Source organism: Actinia tenebrosa, unplaced genomic scaffold (assembly GCF_029948245.1).
Source record: "Actinia tenebrosa isolate PJP-AT-01 unplaced genomic scaffold, QUT_ActTen_1.0 PGA_scaffold0__85_contigs__length_37466705, whole genome shotgun sequence".
Taxonomy (NCBI): domain Eukaryota; kingdom Metazoa; phylum Cnidaria; class Anthozoa; order Actiniaria; family Actiniidae; genus Actinia; species Actinia tenebrosa.
The window spans coordinates 35,504,670-35,523,799 of NW_028292569.1; the positions used below are offsets into that span (position 1 = coordinate 35,504,670).

The 19,130-nt window shown below is 34.7% G+C and overlaps 2 protein-coding genes across 6 annotated transcripts in view; one reads left to right on the plus strand and one right to left on the minus strand.

Annotated features, from left to right (window-relative positions):
• LOC116303430 (uncharacterized) overlaps positions 1 to 12,627 on the plus strand; it is a 51,921-nt gene extending 39,294 nt beyond the window's left edge. For all 3 annotated transcript variants that reach the window (XM_089025568.1, XM_089025569.1, XM_089025570.1), the window contains 2 exons: positions 11,056 to 11,191; positions 12,284 to 12,627. The gene's annotated coding sequence lies outside the window, so the exon portion shown is untranslated. The remainder of the gene's footprint in view (positions 1 to 11,055; positions 11,192 to 12,283) is intronic.
• LOC116303429 (galanin receptor 2a) overlaps positions 1 to 19,130 on the minus strand; it is a 47,194-nt gene that overhangs the window by 26,564 nt on the left and 1,500 nt on the right. Inside the window, exon 1 of one of the 3 annotated variants that reach the window (XM_089025571.1) lies at positions 6,346 to 6,519. The exons of 1 other annotated variant lie outside the window; for it this stretch is intronic. The gene's annotated coding sequence lies outside the window, so the exon portion shown is untranslated. Of the gene's footprint in view, positions 1 to 1,754; positions 1,901 to 6,345; positions 6,520 to 19,130 lie in introns of those variants that run through there. One more of the 3 variants, XM_089025573.1, reaches the window with a different exon arrangement.

Sequence of the window (19,130 nt, forward strand, 5' to 3'; positions counted from 1 at the left end):
CGCCTCTAGAGATGCTCTCTAACACTACAGCAGCTACGTTTTTTTTCCATTAAAGCGTTAAGTAGATATTTGAAGGTTTAGGCTGTCATGTCATGGCGTTTACATTAGTAGTCAAAAATAATTTGATGTAGAAACGAACGAAGATTTGAGAAAACAAGGCGAGTTCTTTTTGAAAGAGCACGATTCAAAAACTAATTTTAAACAGTGCATTTTTCGTCAAAATATTTTAAAATCAAAATGTGAAGGACTGCTATAGAACCTATAGAACTGATTTATCCAATGAGAGGGCGACGCTTGCCTTTAGAGAAAACTTTGAAGCCAAGTTAAATACATGCAATTAAGCCTATGACTAACTTAGCCCTAAACGTTGCTATCTTGAATAGATCCCGCAACGACTAACAGTCTAAAAATTATTCAAATTAAAAATTAAAAATTTAGTAATGGCTTCATATTTTTTTGGATGTGACCGGATTTTTGATGGCAAAATTGACTTGATAGGCCCTAAAAAGCATTCATTCCTCTGGCGTCGAAATACTGCCAGATTGTCATATATTACCATGACAATGTCTTTTGACTTTCTCGAAAAAGTTTTTGGGAAAACTCCTCCATTTTTTGTTTATTTTCAGGTGATTAATAAATATATTAACTTCGTGTTTGCTTAGAAATGAGCTTGAAAATTTCTCTTTTTTTTTTTTTTTTGTATTTGTTTTATAGCATGGGGAGAAAAATACTAAAGCTTTAAAGTTTGTTTCAAACAAAAATGTGGCGCAAAATGCATAGAAAAGAAATAGTTTGAGGATCTTAACACTTCCCTCCGAAACCGCCTGCAGGTGTTGTTAAGTTTCGACATACTACCTAGAGCGTGCAGCTTGTAAGCTATATTATTTCTATAACGGAAAAAAAGACAATAACATTTGGTTTTACTCACCGGGTACGCGACCCCAGCTCATATAGTGGAGTCTCTTCGAATCATAAGGTCACGAACTAACTGGTATATTATTATTTAAACGTCAATGAATACACGCTTTACGCCAGCACACCATATCCGAGCACAGATCTCGTTTAATAGCCACGTAACAAAACGAAACCTAAACTTCAAAAGTCAAATATCGCAAAGTAGCATTTCTGGCTCGGAGCTTAAAGTTAAAATTTATGAGAATTAATTTCACAAAGATGTATAGATCAAAGGTTTGTTTATCGTTAAATTTCCCGTAATTTGACATTTCTAGAGTGTTCGTACTCTAACTCTAAGATTACATGACCATCAAGCTGTTGAGCTGCGTAATATTGTTAATTTACGTTGCCCTAATACAATATGTGGAAGAAATCATTCCTTTAAGTAATTTATTGGAGTGGCTTCTTTAGTGGGCTCTCGATCCATCTGACTTTCCAATATTCCAGATCGTTATTTTCGAGGGTTTTTGATTTCAATTTAGACAAGCGTGCTGAAAACGTATGTGATGTTTCCAAGAGGCGCGCGCCTTCTCAGAAGATCAAAAAGGTTATTGAACGTAGTACTGTTCTTCTCGCTTATTCAAGAAAATCGAGTATGTTTTTGCGCGTATTTTCATGTACGAATCGTATTCTCTTGAAGCCAAAGTAATCTCAATGAAACAATTTTTCGGGCAATTTTACTTCTCTCGCTCGCTCACTTCCTTAAAATGATACAATTTTCAACTTGTTTATGAAGAAAATCACGAAAGTTATCGCTTGATACTACTGAGAATGTCCTTCATGGTCTCTAATTCAGTTACCTTTTCGTTGGTTCGTTGAAATGTGTTTTGTACTCACTTGAGGCAATGTTCTTGACGGAGTGCTTTGCAATATAGTGTCGTTCCTTGTCTCCTGGGCGCTTTTATCTATAGTTTCTGACTACTCATATACCACCTGTTTCTTATTAGTTCTGATAATGAAACAATCAAACCCTTTCAAAAGACGCTCGGTATTGTGCCTGCAGCCGGCCCACTGTTTTCATTTATTTTTTCCTAGATAACTCACTCTCGACTTTTTTCTTTTTCTTTTCTTTATTTCTTTATTTCTTTATTTCTTTATTATCAAGTTCTCTTGCGTTGAACGTAATTGAACGTAACACCATTTTTTTAACGGAATCCTGAATCATATATCACTACACATATTTTTAGATGACTTTAGATAGATTGCGCATTAATCAAATGATCTTTGTTTGCAAAGGTTTTTGAAAAATTGCTAACTTTTGACTTTGAGTCAGGTCAGCAGGGCGAAGCATCATAAGGTTCTCTTCTCTTCTCTTCTCTTCTCTTCTCTTCTCTTCTCTTCTCTTCTCTTCTCTTCTCTTCTCTTCTCTTCTCTTCCTTTCCTTTCCTTTTCATCCAACATACAAAGTATCTATCCTTTAGCTGTGTTAAAAATTTAGAAACTTAATCCTCTCTATACATGTGTGTGTGTGTGTTAGCATATTCTCTGAACCAGAAGCCAATCGTATTAATGTACTTAACTCAAAAAGAATAAACACATAAATATTTCTACTATGTTATCATGGAATCGTCATGAGTTGTTTACCCCTTGATTTTATTGATCATTAAAAGGTCCACCTAAATTTAAATTAGAAAAATTAGGTACCTCGGGAATATCACACATTCACATCAGTAAAAAAATCCATTTTCCCTTTTTTCTCTCTTTCCATTCTACATGCTTTCTATTTCGTTTTCATATTTATTTTATAAATCCTATGAAATAAAAAGCTTTATCGATTTGTTTTTTATATGTGTACGTAAATTATTTTTAGTATTATTATTATAAATAGATATATTTTTATTGTAGGATATATGAAGAGATAATCTATATGTCGTATATATCTATATAGATACAAAACACAACTGTTTTTTTTCTTATTGAGAAATTTAAAAAAAAAACCCTAGGAAGCATATCGTAAATTGCTTGAGGAATAATTTCGGGAAATATACGCTTCTATTAACAGAGCCTAGCTATATTTCAAAGTCGGCTAATTTTGTCTGAAACTTTAATTGATCTAAAGAACAATCTGAGTGACACTCTTAAACAGTGTTCTAATATTAGCCATTTTAAATCGAATTTCTTTTAAACCTGTAAACCTAAATAATTTGAACTTTTCATCTTTTACAATCTTACATACTAGTAATAATGATGTTGACTTTTCAGTAACGAGCTGGTTTCGATATTCAACCTCCAAATTCTCTTTTTGCATATTATTGTCAAAATATCTTATTTATCAGGACCTTCTCGAAAATCACATTTATAAGTGAAGAAGCTTCCTGTTAAAATATGAATGAATGAATGAATGAAAGTTCATTGATCTACAAGTTCAATTCATCTTTAGTAAACTATTTTTCTATCAATCCCTAATGAGACTAAGTGCGTGCTTGAGCAGTTTTGACATTTCAATGTAAATTATCGTAAACAAATAATCAATTATGTACGAAAAAACGACTTAAATAACGGTATAGATAAATCTTCGTGTTCAGCGCCCCAAGAGTTTGATTTATTTCAATACACCTTTTGCTGTTCATTAACAGAAAATGTACATTCATTTGTGCCAATAGTTGTATCAATAACGTGTAATGTACTTTCATCAACACCACAAGTAACATCATTAGCGCGGATCAACTTTCAATAACGACAATTGAATATGCGTGTACATTCATAGGCATCAATGGACAATCAATAGCGCGTTTGTACATTCATATGCGCGGAATGTATTTTCTTGTGCGCGAAATTCAACTTCAATAACACCAAATGACAAACAATTGCATTTATGGACAATCATTTACCCAAAAGTGAAAATTCATTAGTGCTATTAGCATAATCATTGACAATCTATAACGCGCTTGGACAATCATGAGGGTCAACGTTATATTCTATAGCGTGGTTCGACAAACATTTGCATGATTCGAATGAACAATAAGAGAAATAAAACAATCATTAGCGTTTTGTTTTTTTAATCACTTTAATACATATAAAAAACTCAGGAAACTGCCTCCATAATAGCGGCTGCGTAGGAGAATAGCAATTAGCTCACTTAAAGCAGCAATTAAAGCCGACATCAGCCGTCCAGAGATCCAACAACATACGAACTATTGGGCTGAGGCAAGACGACAAGGGATTGCTCTAGGTCTCTACAGAAAGCAGTTGCTAATGGAAGGGTTCCAGAGAAATGCGGCAACCATCACTATAGCTAAATGTGATCAGTGGTTCAGATATATGCAAACGTATTTGCCACGATGTATAAATGGCGAAGAAATTGAAGGCTAAAATATTTTTTTAAAAAATCGCTAATGATTGTTTTATTTCTCTTATTGTTCATTCGAATCATGCAAATGTTTGTCGAACCACGCTATAGAATATAACGTTGACCCTCATGATTGTCCAAGCGCGTTATAGATTGTCAATGATTATGCTAATAGCACTAATGAATTTTCACTTTTGGGTAAATGATTGTCCATAAATGCAATTGTTTGTCATTTGGTGTTATTGAAGTTGAATTTCGCGCACAAGAAAATACATTCCGCGCATATGAATGTACAAACGCGCTATTGATTGTCCATTGATGCCTATGAATGTACACGCATATTCAATTGTCGTTATTGAAAGTTGATCCGCGCTAATGATGTTACTTGTGGTGTTGATGAAAGTACATTACACGTTATTGATACAACTATTGGCACAAATGAATGTACATTTTCTGTTAATGAACGGCAAAAGGTGTAATAAACAATCCAGTGACAAGAAGAGAATGGAAACTGGGAGAAAAAATCGTAAACATACCCAAAAGGGGTTTTTTTCTTATAAGAGTTGCCACGCGCGAAAAGAGTTTACAAAACTGTAAACAAACCCCCAAAATTTTTTTTCTTCTATTCTTGGCTTTCACCTACGTCATCGCAAATTTTCCCGGGACTCACATTAAACAAGACTTCCGAAAGAATAACCAGGACTATATATATCTCAGCCAAATTTCGAGTTAAAAGAAATTCACACGCACGAGCAGAGTAGTGTTTACTTTTAAGTTCTTCGACACAGCTAGCTCATACATACACCTAATTGCAAAAATTGTCATCTAAGAATAACAAATAGGAATTAATTAGAAAATATGTATTTTTAATTCTTTTCCTAAAGCCCCCTAGATTGATGAAGATAACTGTTTTGGTAACCACCACAACAAGATAATATCAAAAATTTCAGTCTATACCTTCAAAACAGTGAAATATTGACACCTGTTATGGCACTTTCACAATACGGTCAACACTATCAAGCATTTCCTCATTTCCTCCAAAACAACGGTATAGATAACTCTTCATGTTCAGCGCCCCAGGTGTTTGATTTATTTCAATAATAAACAATCCAGTGACAGGAAGAGAATGGAAACTGAGAGAAAAAAATCGTAAACATGCCCAAAAAGGTTTTTTTCTTATAAGAGTTGCCACGCGCGAAAAGAGTTTTCAAAACTGTAAACAAACCCCCCCAAAATTTTTTTCTTCTATTCTTGGCTTTCACCTACGTCACCGTAAATTTTCCCGGGACTCACATTAAACAAGACTTCCATAGGCCGAAAGAATAACCAGAACTCTATATATCTCAGCCAAAGTTCGAGTTAAAAGAAGTTCACACGCGCGAGCAGAGTAGTGTTTCACTATCCCTTCAAAACAGTGAAATATTTACACCTGTTTTGGCATTATCACAATACGGTCAACACTATCGAGCATTTCCTCAACCAAATTAATGAAATATTGACAGCGATGTTAATCAAAATATGCTGGACTCAAGGCTTGCGTAAAAAGTGTTTACTTAAATGTATTTATTAGCTAATAATTTTTTTCTGTCGCTAACGAAATCCGCCAGCACATAAGCAAGTTATTCAAGTGATTACCCAACTGTGTGAGTGCCTAGTTTTCTGATAACTATATTTTAGCTGGTTTGTTTAGCTCTGTAGAGTTATCGTTATGAAAAACTTTCCTATCATTTTCTTGTTTTCCATCGTCTTTTCATTTCGAAACCTGCTTTTCCTACGCTTTTATTTAAAAAACAATGAAATATCAAAAGTCGCCCTGACGGACTCCACAAAATTCTACAGACTTGAAAAAATATCCAACCTCATTGGAACTACCGAAAACTCTTAAGAGCCACCTAAAAATGCCGTTTTGTTTTCTCAATTGACTATTCTTATTATAGTTTTATCGTACCTTCAACAATCCTTTAAAAAGTTTCAAAAATTATTCTAGAATTGGCAGGATTTTTTCTCTTTTTAGAGAGGGGGGGGGGGGGGGGACCGTCGTTTTGTTTAAACTGAGAAATTTTCTTAAACAATTCTCTTAGGTTTCTGCTTCGTATTCTTACCTTGAACTTAAATACTCCAGATATTCGAGTTTTTTTGTTGCTCAGGGTTAGCCTTGATATTGCGTAGAATATTCATGTGTTCCAGTGAAGGTCCGTGGAATTTCACAGTGTTTGTATTGCTGAAGTTGTGCATTCGTTACTTTATCACTTGTATTTGTGAATATTTAGACGTACACTGAAACGAGGCTTATCCTGAGTAAACGAGTCTGTAATCAAGGAACACAGCGGTAACTTGAAACTCCAAAGGGGTCTATTAAACCTCACGTACGCACGCGGAGTTGACTTCCGTCAGGGCGCTCAGTATACCTTAGTTTGATTGCACCTGTAATCGACTTTTTACGATATTTTTTCCCGTTTTTACTGTGAATTAAATAATATGGCTTTTTTTATATGTGCTTTGATTTAAAAAACGAAGGAAATAACTTCAAAGCAAGAATATTATCAAATCGATTCAAGCTATAGCATCTCAGCATGAAGTTGGACAATGTTTGCTAATTGGACAAAAGACTGATTAAAAATTCCTGACCTTGAATGATTTAATCAACGTATATTCAGTTCAATTAGCTACAGCTTTCGTGTTTTAGTGATAACTTTAATCTAAGCCAAAGACATGTCTCGTTGCAAGATTTCGCATTATTTGAAATTCTGTAGTAACGAATGCTTTAGCGTTGTGTCAAATGAAAGGTGAGATAACGTACTTTCATTATTAGAAAAATTAAAAAAATACACCGTGGAAAACTTGAGTTTTTAATTTTTAAATGAAAAGAATGGCCTTCATTATAGCTGACGTAGTGTTACCATAGTAACCTTATATGTGATCAGCTCCATACAAATGGAACAATAAAATCATGAACTTTAATATGGTTTGGCCGTTGGATATCAACGTGTGAGCCTGCATTACTATGTCCTATATATTGATTGGAACTACCGAAAACTCTTAAGAGCCACCTAAAAATGCCGTTTTGTTTTCTCAATTGACTATTCTTATTATAGTTTTATCGTACCTTCAACAATCCTTTAAAAAGTTTCAAAAATTATTCTAGAATTGGCAGGATTTTTTCTCTTTTTAGAGAGGGGGGGGGGGGGGGGACCGTCGTTTTGTTTAAACTGAGAAATTTTCTTAAACAATTCTCTTAGGTTTCTGCTTCGTATTCTTACCTTGAACTTAAATACTCCAGATATTCGAGTTTTTTTGTTGCTCAGGGTTAGCCTTGATATTGCGTAGAATATTCATGTGTTCCAGTGAAGGTCCGTGGAATTTCACAGTGTTTGTATTGCTGAAGTTGTGCATTCGTTACTTTATCACTTGTATTTGTGAATATTTAGACGTACACTGAAACGAGGCTTATCCTGAGTAAACGAGTCTGTAATCAAGGAACACAGCGGTAACTTGAAACTCCAAAGGGGTCTATTAAACCTCACGTACGCACGCGGAGTTGACTTCCGTCAGGGCGCTCAGTATACCTTAGTTTGATTGCACCTGTAATCGACTTTTTACGATATTTTTTCCCGTTTTTACTGTGAATTAAATAATATGGCTTTTTTTATATGTGCTTTGATTTAAAAAACGAAGGAAATAACTTCAAAGCAAGAATATTATCAAATCGATTCAAGCTATAGCATCTCAGCATGAAGTTGGACAATGTTTGCTAATTGGACAAAAGACTGATTAAAAATTCCTGACCTTGAATGATTTAATCAACGTATATTCAGTTCAATTAGCTACAGCTTTCGTGTTTTAGTGATAACTTTAATCTAAGCCAAAGACATGTCTCGTTGCTTGAAGCCACCAGATATCCAGTTTTTCTTCCCATGCAAACCTTAACACGCTGAATTCCAGTGTGATCTTTGAGTTAGACATGCCCTGACTTTGATTAACCCAGTGGTTGTTTAAGGCTCGATCTGTAAATTAGCATGCCCTGACTTTGGTCAGCCCAGAGGTTGTTTCAGAGTTCAATCTGTAAGTTAACCATGCCCTGACTTTGGTCAGCCCAGAGGTTGTTTCAGAGTTCAATCTGTGAGTTAGCCATGCCCTGACTTTGATCAACACAGAGATTTTTTTAAGGCTCGATCTGTAAGTTAGCCCTGACTTTGATCAACCCAGAGATTGTTTTAGCGTATCGATAAAATTTTATTAGAAAGTCTTACCTACACTGTAAAAATGGACTGGTTGAAACGACCAATATTAATGGTTATAACCATTTAAAATTGGTTAGAACTACCAATGATAATTGGTTATTTTTGGTTCGTGGAAGCATACCAAAATCAAATGGTTGAAACTACCAATATTAATGGTCATTACCATTTCAAATTGGTTGAAACTACCAATGATAATTGGTTAGTTTTTGACCAGTGCAAATGTGAAAAACTATACCAAAATAAAATGGTTATAATAACCAATTGTTAATGGTATACTCATAAATACCCATTTTTATTGGTTAATATAACTATTTTACTAAATTGGTTGGAACTACCATTGATAATTGGTTAGTTTTTGACCAGTGTTAAAGTAACCAATTGAGAATGGTATGCTTATAAATACCCATTGTTATTGGTTGATTTATAATGGTAATTGAACTGAGTGGAGTGCAATTTGGTCTGAAATCAAACGCGCGATTTGTAATTTGCAAGTTTGATTTCAGACCAAAATTGCACGACACGAAGTTCAATTACCACTTTATTATATCCATTTTGAAATCTTTTTTTGAAAAAGACGTTTTTTTCCAGTTAAACCGACATGACTTACAATCTACAAGCAGTCGATTCAAACATGCTGTCAAGAGAACTTGTTTATACTGATCGAGCAATGATTCTCATTTTGAAAAACAACATTTTCAATCCAAAAAACTAAAATGAATTTATATAGGACCAAAAGGCATTACATGTATTAAGAATCATTTACTTACATTAAATAGCAAGACAATCCTGCCCAAAAGGGTTGTAATGAACTGGCTGTTGTCCATACAGCCAATGCTCACTGCTTGTATTTTACGATTTCTGTTCAACATGTTAAGATCGCACTTGTGCCGAGAAAACAGCAAAAATCAAAGGTTGTTTAGTCCTTCGGTTGTCCTTAAGAAGTCACTTAGCTCAGCAAAAATCTTCTTCTTAAGAAAAACTTTTTTTAATGACTGTATTGTCGATGTGTTTTATGCTTTAAAGATTGAAAAGGAAACCACTTTCCACGATCAATCGCCAAGAAGTCACATTCAAAAGATGCCGATTGCATTTCCCCCCACTGCTTTTCGCTGTAATATCTTCAACTTACTTAAGCAGTTACTTTACAAAGATGCTTTTGGCAATTTTAAGTACTCAGTTGGTCTTTTTAAGTCCTTTTTACGGCGTTTTAAGTCTTTTTTTACGGTAAAATCGTTCTTCAGAAATTTTGTTTTTTTGAGCCGTGGCTGTTTTTTTTCGGAAGAAGCGGCGAGCTCAACACTCAAATGGATTCCTTGATATAATTGGCTAGAAAATGACATGTCTCTCTTGTGATTGGTTCATATCAGATGATGTGCAAAATCGTGCAATTTAGAGCTCAAAATCGTGCAATTTATGCTGAAATCACTGCTGCAGGGAACCAATCAGATTGCAGGATTTGCTTGTGATTTCAAAATGGATGTAATAAAACCAATAATGAAATGGTTGATATTTTCACGGCAAGTCCAACAGGTCAAAAGAACCAAAAGGAAATTGGTTAAAACATATTTTGTTTCTTTACATCATCTCCTGTTTTTTCTCGTAAAACTTTGCCTTCAAACCATTTTCCATCATCAATACTTGGATCGAGAACATGATGATTGCCTGACGATAAACAATTATTCACGCGTGCGATTAAATCACTTCGTTTACCGCTAAGTTTCAACCCTCTGCATTTCAGCCAACATTTCAGCTGCTCTACTGTATAGTTATCCGGCTCGCTTTCAAATTTTGAGCCAGGAACGCCGTCATTTTCATTGAGAACAGTGATAAAACTCGACGTAATTTTCGAAGTTGCCGCCATGCCATCTCTTAAAGGCTGATTTGTTTGTCCGAATCTCAGCGGGGGTCATAATTTCGTGACGTCACGACTGCGCTCCGCTATTTGAAAGACATGTTTCCTATTACAGGATCGAACCTTGAGTCTTCAGTGACGCATCAAAACTAAGGTAAATAACGTTAGAACCATTCCTGATTAGTGAATACAATGTATATCAGAACAAGCCATGTGCTATTCATGGTCTCCTCATCATTGATGGTCACCGGGGGGGGGGGGGGGGGGGGTACTACCACCCCAACTTGGGTAGGGGTGTGCCGCCAGGACCTCAAAACCCTGACCCTAAAACCCTAAAATTTTGATTTTACATACCCTACCCCAGACTAAAACTAAGAATTGTACACCCTATCCCAGACTAAAAGACGGAAAAGACGGTTTTTCAACAGATTGCAATCAATATTTACAAACGTTTTTATTGTTTTTGTGCCGGCAGAAAGCGTAGCCTATTCGCCAGACAAAATTGACCAAATCGTTAACCCTATCCCAGACTAAAATGATACCCTATCCCAGACAAAATGTCAAAAAATGATACCATAACCCAGACCCAAAAGCCGAAAAACCATACCCTATAGGGCGGCACATACCCGTATAGCAAATATAGGGGAGCACCCCCCCCCCCCCCCGGGGGATGGTCATGACTGATTCAAAAGAGGTTAAACTATTTAATTTTGCTACAGGAAACCAAGATGACGGAGAGAACCTCGTTGGCTTCGAGATGCTTGATAGCAACGAAATAGCCCTCACGAATGATTCCGGTTCTCAAGACGCAAAAGAAGTTCATTTGTGTATGGCCAGAGCCGAGTCACTGACAAGGTAATAAGATTATATTATAGTGTTAATACTTTAGAATAACGTCGCTTACTCATCTCGAAAAATGCCTTGGCAATATTGCATATTATCGCGAATGTTTCGGACCGATCTGAGTGGTCTTTTCCGCGCCTTTTTGGCAAGTCACGTGTGCAACTCATTGGCCGACAATGCTTATGTGTACAGCGTGCTTATACAAGGGATTTTGTTCGTATTTTATTGAAGCCAATGAACTTACATGCATGATGACCAGTCATAAGTGCCCAGTTTACTGACCCTGAATTTTGTTCTTCACAAACCTTTGTGTGCTATAAAGCACTCGCACACAAGATTAGATATTTCAAATCAGGAGCCGTTATATCAAGGCAAACTGTTGCTTACATACTGTAGTAACACTTGCCTTATGGTATATGCCAAGCTGAGGCTGTTCCTTTGGGCAGCCTTACTAGGTGCTCATTTCTGATTCTTGAAATTCTTTGACCGTGTGTTGAATGCAGAATAGAAACCAAAGCTTGACCTACAAACCCTAAAAATTAATCGTTTGCAGAGGCTGCTGGCAAATAAATTCAGTGGCTTTGATACTTATTTACCTATAAGACGCCAACACTGATACGGGTTTTGTATTATTACTAGTTTTCTTCTAATCTTGTCAGCACTTTTGTTTTGGCGCATTAGCATTTGGTAGCATAATAATAATAATAATAATAATAATATTTATTTATACACGATAAGTTATATACAGCGTAGCTGATGTGGTCGTGTTCTAAGCATAAGAGTTGATGTAGGAAACTAAAGATTTTTTATATTGAATAACAGAAAAACATGCCATTCCCTGTAAAACAAAACTGCCGAGGTGGACCAGAAAAGGAATTATACGAAAAAAGAAAGGTTAATAACTGTATGTGGAAATGAAAAAAATTATTACATTTCTCCAACGATTTGCAGCATAATGGTGGTATAGAAACTTATTTGTCGAAAATAATAAAATAAACCCGATGAATCTAGCCACACCTCCAAAGGAATGATTTTCTTAAACATCAGCTATACTTAAACTTAAAATTGTTGGTTAATGCTTGAATTTGTTGCAAATATTTGCAGGATAAAGAGAATGCTGCAGGATACATAAATCTAGTCAACATCACCCCGGCATAATCAAATGGAACTGTTGTAGATGTTCAATCAATATGCTTGCCTGGCAGCTGAAGGCTTAGTTGTCTGGAATTGCTCTCCAACACAATTACAAATGCCACTTTAACCGACTTTTATAGCTAGCTACTATTTTATTAATGCAAGCTGCTATAGCCTAATGAACATTGTCAGTTTTGAAATTATAGTCCTGTGATGGTTTTCAGTTAAAATTCCTAGTACTAGTGAATATAATTGTAATTTCTTTGGATAACTGCCTTTAAGAAAAGAATTTAAATAATTTTTTTTTTGAGTTAGCCATTTTTGGTTTGATGTATTAAGTACTATTATTTTAACCATGGCGAGAAATGGTTATTTCTACCAATTGTTTTTAAGCATTTAACAATGATTGAAACAAAACAGTTGGTTTGATGTATTAATTATTGTCAATTTAACCATTCGAGGAATGGTTATTTCTACCAATTGTTTTTAACCATTAACAATGGTTGAAATAACACAGTTTAACCATTCTAAATTGATTACCACAGATCCACCCATGGTACAATTCTAAATAGGTTAAAATAACCTATTATGATGTGGTTGAAACTACCATAAATTGGTTATTATAACCAACTATTAATGGTATATTTTACCACCATAAATTGGTTATTATAACCAACTATTAATGGTGCATTTTACCATCATAAATTGGTTATTATAATCATCAACTATTAATGGTGTATTTCACCATCATAAATTGGTTATTATAACCAACTATTAATGGTGTATTTAACCACCATAAATTGGTTATTATGACCAACTATTAATGGTGTATTAAAATGGTTAAAACTACCAATTAATAAATGGTCATTACAAGCATTGGCAATTGATTACCACAGATCCACTTTTCAACCATTTTTTTGTGATAGATTCAACCAAACCATTTTTACAGTGTACACACAAGATGGTTAAGCAGCCAATATGGTATCTTAACGTCGAACTAGTTAATTGAATTTAGAAAAATCTAGTATCATCACCTTTCTCTTCTATCTTATCGTTTATTCTCTAGCATGCATAAAAGATATGGTAATTATGTAATATAATGTACTTATCTTCGTATCACTTTCACTCATTTATTTTTTACCTTCAAAAATATTCTTTATTCGTGATGTTTCAAAATTTAAGCACTTCTTAAAATTATTGAATTAAAAGTTTATTTTATTTTAATTTCGATTTTAATCAAATATCGAGCTTCTAATCTTGCCTTGCCTCGCCTGACTTTACTGTTTCCCCTTTTGTTTCTCGAGAAGATATTCATAGAAGAACTTGAACATGGTTCCCAAGCTTTCTTTCAAGCTGGCATTCTTTGGGTGTTTACTTACTAGTTGGCCGTTGATAGGGCAGCGTTGAAAACTCATTAGGTTTCTTGGTCTAGCAAAATTAATTATGCCTGATTGATTGGGCATTTTTCATTTTGTATTCTTTTTCTTCTTTGTCTCTATTTCACCTATTCTTTTCTTTTTCCTTTTCTTGATTTTCTGTTCTTTCCTTTGTTTCCACTCCTTTCCCTTTATTTATTTTCTTAATGTTTTCTTTTATTTCGTTATTTCGTTTAAGTGATATATCATCGAAAATAACTTCCTTTATCGGCACATATTTTCGTTTTGAATCAAAGAAAAACGAATTACTCTGTTTCCATGTTTTTCTCAGTCAGCAGCCATAATTGCTAATTTTTGAGTTATGTCGATGGGTGCTCGCAAGCAGATTTAAATCACAGGATGTAACAGGGTTTGTGTGCACAAAAATAAGAAAATGCAGGAATAGATAGGCCTTTTCGACTTGGGCGTAAGATTTTCCCATTTCAGACCACGTGTCATTCCCTAACATTTCTTTGTTTAACGGTTGCACATGAGAAGAAACACAATGATCGATACAACTCAAACGAAGAATCTTATTCTCAAGGGAATGACACGTGGTCTGAAATGAGAAAACATTACGCCCAAGGCAAAAAGGTCTATTCAATGAACGAAGGCGGAGTGAATTGAATGGTTGATGGTGAACGAACGAACAAATGACGCACGAAAGAAAGAATGAATGAATGAATGAAAGAGTGAATGAAAGAACACTGAAATCAATGCACGAAAGAATGAATTAAAGAATGAATGAAAGAATGAATGAAAGAAAGAATGGAAGAATGAATAAAAGAACAAATCAATGCACGAAAGAACAAATGAATGGATCGATGAATGGAGAAACAAACAAACAAATAGATGAACGAATAAACGAGTGAACCAAGATTGGAAAATGATATATCCTTAATTAAATAAATGAATGAAAATCCTATAAGGAACAAGGTGGATATTGAATACGAATCCAACATTTTTATTTATAAACAAAACAATATGTAGATAAGAAATGTACTTTTTTGAAAATAGAAATTTTGTTCACTTTCTACATATTAACCAACATCTTCATCTGACAGACATTGAGTGGCGGATCCAGGGGGGGTCGAAAGGGTCCACGGAACCCCCCCTTGAAGGTTTGATCTTTTAGGTAATAGAAATATGTCTTATATAAATTTTAATAAATTTTAATTTTTATATTTTTATAATGTTAATTTACCTTTAAGTTCCGTTACTAGATAGTAAATTAGGTGATTAGAGCCAATTTTTTTGTCAAACATCGACTAAACAAAAGAGAATTATACATAGTTTAAGAAACGGAACCCCCCTTTGAAAAATCCTGGATCCGCCACTGACAATGATGGTGCAACTGTGTACGAGAACCCTGTGTGATATAATCTACAAAGAACAGGGCTATATTTGCATTATGGCTCTATAACGTTTTATTTTTCGCAAAGAGAAAAAACACTAAGATACGACCTAGATTTTTTAATTAGATCGCCTGCAGAAATTGCGATAACCATTTATTCTTTATGCAATCCGTTGGGATTGAATTAAAAACAAACGCGACCAGATACTGCTCAGTGTGAATGATTGCAGCTTGTCAAAAATATTTTTTATTTTTTTAAATTTTGTTTTCATTACTAATGTATCGGATTTGTTTCAACTTTGTAGAAAAATAAAATAATTCATAGTCACTGATAATTCCGTGAAAATTTGTACTTTCGATAATCTGTTTGAAAATGAATTTTCTATGAACGACAATCTTCAGCATTTTATTAAAAACAGAAAATCAACTGTTAAAATCCAAATTTGTCATACCTACCTTTTTAAAAAAAACTTGTCTTTCAGGATCAAATCTCTTGTCTTTATAAAATTTAGTCAGCCAAAAAGCTGGTTAAATTTTCACATTAATCAAAGTCAGAGAGAAGGAGGCTGCGCCAAGTTGGTTGTTTGTCTGTTCAAATCCACTGAGTGAATTATCCTGCGTGGCGGCCCTCAATAAATCGTGGGGTTGAGATTCTCCCTTCTCCCTCCCCCTCCCCCCTACTTTCCAGTCCCCCTTCGAATCCCAACCCCCTAATTTATTGAGGGCCGTTACGCAGTCTACTAGTGAATATACTGATAATCTCATTAAAGCCGACACAAATCCGTCAGTATTGATTATCAACGTTTATCGTCGGTAATGTTTCTATAATAATTCATTTGTCTAATCCATTTTAACCACGATTCAATTCGTTCATCTCCTTTTTTTATCTTCCGCTGCAAAGCCGATTAAATTGTCTCGAAAACTTATTTTAAGGTTTATCACACACACACACATCTAATATTTTCAATTTATATAATAGTGTAATATACTTATACTAAGTACTGTGGTCTGATAAGAAAAGGAAGTGCAAAACGGAAGAACAAACTTTGCTCCTCAAATTCCATTAAAATGACAAGGTCAGGTGTTTTGGTTCTATCAGCCATTTCGTTCTGTTTGCCCGTTAATTTATCTGAATCAAACCCAATTTTTGTTTGTTTTACATCAATGGGGCTTTTTAGAGACTTTTGTCAGTTGAAGAGAAATTTCTAGCATGAAATTCAGTCGTTCTCGTCAACAGGACTACTAATGATGAAATCCTTTGGGCTGTTTTGGTACTTGTTGGATCAGAGCGGAAATCATTTGCACTACTAAAATAAACTGACTTTACTGCACAACAGCGAAAAGATAGAGATTGACTTGTATATGTATTACGGTCTTTCTTTCTTTCTTTCTTTCTTTCTCTCTTTCTTTCTTTCGTTCTTTCTTTCTTCCTTCCTTCATTCTTTCTTTCTTTCTTTCTTTCTTTCTTTCTTTCTTTCTTTCTTTCTTTCTTTCTTTCTTTCTCGTTTCGTTACCTTTTTCTCATTTTATTTCTACTTGCTTTATTTCACTAAAGATTCTGAAATAAAAAGAGAAGCTTAGTTGCCACGAATTCTTCAACCCCATGACCTAGCGACAAAAACGTCTGGGAAAACAGTCTGGTCGTCACGAATGCGCAGTACGGACACCGGTTTCTTGGCTTACTCTATACAGATACTTTAGCGGTAAATTCTCAAGTTCGTAAGATAACATCAACACATTCTAAATTCAAAGATAAATTCTAGAAAAACGTGCCTCGTATCATGTTCCTTCTTATTTGGCGCAAAAAACCCCAGATTTTTTTCGATCTTTTCTGTTAATTTTTTTTGGCTTTGTTTCAAGCTGCTTTTTCTTAAAATACGTTTACTTTCAACTTTTTTTTCCTCTCCTCTCCTCTCCTCTCCATTCCATTCCATTCCATTCCTTATCCGTCTCGTATCAATCAAATCACATCCATATAATTATAGATGGATGTTTGGTCTATAGGTCCACATCAACGCTTTCACCTTTTTTTCAATATCGAAAATACAGCGTGAGATAGTTATATAAAGATAACAACAATAATAAAAAATTTCTAGTAGATAAATGATAAAGTTAATGCAATTTTTCCACTGGTTTTCAAAGCTTTCATTAGTTATAATTGTTGTAACACTATCTGTCTGTCTTTTCTACCTTGAACCGATTTTTATTATCAACAAGGAAGGAAATTGGAGAAAGGTTATTGCTTTTTAAGTCTCTTGTAAACTGCATTCATAACGAAGCAAATTTATAATGTTATTTGTTCTGTCACTAAGCAAGTAAATTTAGTAAAAATATATAGATAATCAAATTGTTGATTCAACAAGTTATATAGTGTCATTTTCATTCTGAATATCTCGTGAATTTCATTAAAAATGAAGCAAAATTATAACCTTCTCAGTACTGCTAATAAGAAAGTGAAATGGAAGCATCACTAAGGTTTATTCATATCGACTGCGAAGACGTTCTCCGTTTAAGTCTTCATTTTGAAAGCCTGAAGCTCCGTCCTTATCAGTACAAACCTTAAGCATAGAAAGTCTATAAGTAATTGTAGTAAAAAAATTTTTCGAAAACTGGTATTGAAATGAAAATTAATGTGTATCTGCTATGTTAAAATCCCACCTTGGAGTTTGATTCCAAATCCATGAATCACAGCCAGTTCCTGATCAGTCTTTATCGGAAATGAAAATTTTCTTTCGTTGTAGTCATTATGATTTATTGTCTTGCAAATGATACGTTCCCTTTCCTCTGGATTCTAATCAACGACCCTAAGTCTATGGTCTGTAGATGGTATCTTTGCTAAAAGCATTCAAACATTCCCTACTTTGTCTTAAAGTGGAATTTCTTTGACTGATGTCCGTGAACTCAGCTCTATCTTGGAACAAGGATTTATTTCTCCAAGCTGTCGGGTCTTTGGCCCACTATCGGACAATATTGTTACTGCGCGCTTTTGTCCCCGTTATAGACCGATCTCTCAAAATAAACACCAACGTTTCCTAATTTTACAACGATATTTAAAGCGGATTAGTTTTATAACTTGGTAATCTCACTCGAAATTTAATCAAAAACACTAGTGCGGCAGACAACCACTCCTTGAACGAAAAGGGAAAAATATGAAACGAAAATTAATGGATTTTTTTTCTCGCAGGCTACCTCAAGTTAACAATTATCGGGATTTTTGGACAAGCTGTTGCTATGGTAACACAGGGTAAGTACGTGCGTACTTCGATAGTCGAGATATGGAATTTCATTTTAATCAATGAAAATGATTAAAAAAAACTGAAATAATTCATCGTGCACTAAATGGTTTTTTCAAAAGACCCTCGTCGAACTTAGATTTTTTTTAAAGGTATTAGCGACTATGAGGTATTGGAATAATCGAAAAGTCAAACCTTTTCAAAATTGCCTCTGAGCTGATTGATATATTAATATCAATATATATGCAACACGGAACACGACACTTCCGAGTACAGTTTGTTCTAGCCAGAGTTTTACATATAGAGGTTATCACTTGCAAGCATTCACAAGAAAGTCGAAAGACAAAAGCATGGCGGCCATTGTGGTGCCGTTAACAATGGATGCTAATGAGAAATATTTTGTTAAGTGGCACCAACATGGCCGTGATGACGTAACGTGCAATCGAAGAATAGGGCTGGATATTTTTACTAGTCGTGGCGTCTTTTGTCCAGCGCGCAGGATGAATAAAAAATACACATATAGAGACTAATGAGACAAAATGTTAAGCTATTTTTGTGAAAGAAACTGCCTATTCATGATACTACAGGTGTTGCTCGAAAAATGTGTTTTATCTGAGTAAGTGCGTGTGAGTGTGCGCATGATCTTGTTTATTTTGGGGGGGGGGGGGGGTGCATATTACGTCATTGCCGCCATCTTGGTTGGAGATAACAAAGCATTCCTCATTAGCTTTTCTCGTTAGATCAACCAGCATGGCGACTGTTTCATTGTCATAATTTTTTGAGGGATTAAAATACAACAAATTTCTAATATCCCA